Raw genomic sequence first — 3023 nt, 5'->3', positions numbered from 1 at the left:
AGCTGTCTATTAGCGTTCAGAGTTTTGTCAATCTGACATTTTGATAGCTGTCTATTAACGTTCAGAGTTTTGTCAATCTGACATTTTGATAGCTGTCTATTAGCGTTCATGTTTTTGTCAATCAGACATTTTTTTATTGGTTGTCTATTAGCGTTCAAATTTTTGTCAATCAGACATTTTTTATTGGTGGTCTATTAGCGTTCAGAGTTTTGACAACCAGTTATGTCTGATAGGCGGTCTATCGCATTAAGAGTTCTGTCAATCACACTAGATGTAACGATAAACTGTACTGTGGTCGCCATTTTACAGATACATTGTATCATCAAGTACAAATAATTCTGGACAGCAGTATAATCAGCTTACGCATATTGACCTCCTATTTACCTCGAAATCCAATTAGTCCCTGTTTAGGAAATTATTTTTGTCAATCAGACATGTTCGATAGCTGGTACATTAGCGTTCAAAATTTTGACAACCAGTCATTTCTGATAGGCGGTCTATCGCATTAAGAGTTTTGTCAATCACACTTGTTTGAGAGCTGGTCTATTAGCGTTTAGAGTTTTGAAACACTTTGACAGCTGGTACATTGTGCATTTGTATGTAATACAAAGATCTGTACCACCCAAACATTGGATAGAGTGCGCAATGGACGTACCCAATGCAGTTGATTGATAACCTACAATTGAAACATTCATGAACCTACCGGAAAAATTAAAAACTGTAAGTATGCAAGATATGTATACTTGTGGAAAAAGTAAAACAAGTATGAAGGATATGCATACTTCATGGTGAGTGTTGTACAGAAAGTGATATCGAATTTAAGTTATTTATTACTTTGTGTCTTTCAACTCCTCGGGTAAAGGTAACAAAAGTACAATATTAACATAACACTGTATACAACATAACACTGTATACAACATTAAACTATACACAACATTACACTGTACACAACATTACACTATACACAACATTACACTGTACACAGCATTACACTGTACACAACATTACACTGTACACAACATAACACAACATTACAATGTACACAACATTACACACACTCACAACACAATTATAAATAGAAACGGTATCATATGTTTGGAGAATGAAACTAAGCTATTTATAATAATTCGGTTCTTCTCGAACTTGTAAATTTTATGTTTTCCCCTGAATTCGTTATTTCTTTTGTGCATTTCAAACTCGGAGTACTTCAATTTAAACATGCTTGGCTTTTTAATCTAATCAGTTTTCAATTATTGATATTCACTTATCTCGTCTGAAGCGATGCATAGTTGTTTTGTTTTGGTGAGGGAAGGGAGGTAATGCCTGTTCGGTAAAACACATTAACGACAATATTTTCTCGTTGATATTTACAGAAACAGTACTACTGTCTCTTACAACACATTTTATAAATGGCAGAGACCATATTTGCACAGGTTTAGATTAATTAGTTATTAAGGTTTAGACATAATAAGTTAAAAATGCTTGCATACATTACACATGTTTAACTACACTTGTGACAAAATTTCGATAACTAAGATACATGTACATTGTACCTTAGTTACATAACTTTGGATACATTATATTGTTTGAGAGACGATGTGTGTCGATTAACTACAGTATTTAATTAAAGCAACCATATCTTTGATCAGGGTAGATACTGGGAACCTCCCGAGTGAAGGCAAGTGATGATACATATGTAACGAGCATAAAATGTCGCGATTAAAGCGTGTCCGATAGAAAACACAGACTACAGTGTAAGACAAATGATACGTATCAATGTAAAGTGTGAGACAACTGATACGTATCGATGTACAGTGTGAGACAACTGATACGTATCAATGTACAGTGAGAGACAACTAATAGGTATCAATGTACAGTGGTAGACAACTGATACGTATCAATGTACAGTGTGAGACAACTGATACGTATCAATGTACAGTGGTAGACAACTGATTCGTATCAATGTTCAGTGTGAGACAACTGATACGTATCAATGTACAGTGGTAGACAACTGATTCGTATCAATGTTCAGTGGTAGACAACTGTTACGTATCAATGTACAGTGGTAAACAACTGATTCGTATAAATGTACAGTGGTAGACAACTGATTCGTATCAATGTACAGTGGTAGACAACTAACACGTATCAATGTACAGTGTAGGAAAACTGATACGTATCAATAAACAGTGTGAGACAACTGATACATGTACGTATCAACGTACAGTGGTAGACAACTGATACGTATCAATGTACAGTGGTAGACAACTGATTCATATCAATGTACAGTGTAAGACAACTGATACGTATCATTGCACAGTATAAGACAACTGATACGTATCAATGTACAGTGGTAGACAACTGAGTCGTATCAATGTACAGTGTTAAAATACTGATACATGTACGTATCAATGTACAGTATAAGACAACTGATACGTATCATAGCACCGTGTAAGACAGCTGATACGTATCAATGTACAGTGGTAGACAACTGATTCGTATCAATGTACAGTGTTAAACAACTGATACATGTACGTATCAATGTACAGTATAAACCAACTGATACGTATCAATGTACAGTATAAGACAACTAATGCATATGTATGTACAGTGTAAGACTACTGATACGTATCAATGTACAGTGTAAGACAACTGATACGTGTCAATGTACAGTGTAAGAAAACTGATACGTATCAATGTACAGAGTAAGACAACTGATACGTAGCAATGTACAGTGTGAGACAACTGATACGTATCAATGTAAGTGTAATACAACTGATACGTATCAATGTACAGTGTGAGACAACTGATACGTAGCAATATACAGTGTAAGACAACTGATACGTATCAATTCACAGTGTAAGACAGCCGATACGTATCAATGTACAGTGTAAGGCAACTGATACGTATCAATGTACAATGTAAGACAACTGATATGTATCAATGTACAGTGGAAGACAACTGATACGTATCAATGTACAGTGTAAGACAACTGATACATTTACGTATCAATGTACAGTGTTAGA

Source organism: Mizuhopecten yessoensis, unplaced genomic scaffold (assembly GCF_002113885.1).
Source record: "Mizuhopecten yessoensis strain PY_sf001 unplaced genomic scaffold, ASM211388v2 scaffold3949, whole genome shotgun sequence".
Classification (NCBI taxonomy): Eukaryota; Metazoa; Mollusca; class Bivalvia; order Pectinida; family Pectinidae; genus Mizuhopecten; species Mizuhopecten yessoensis.
Note: the sequence above shows the minus strand (reverse complement) of the source record.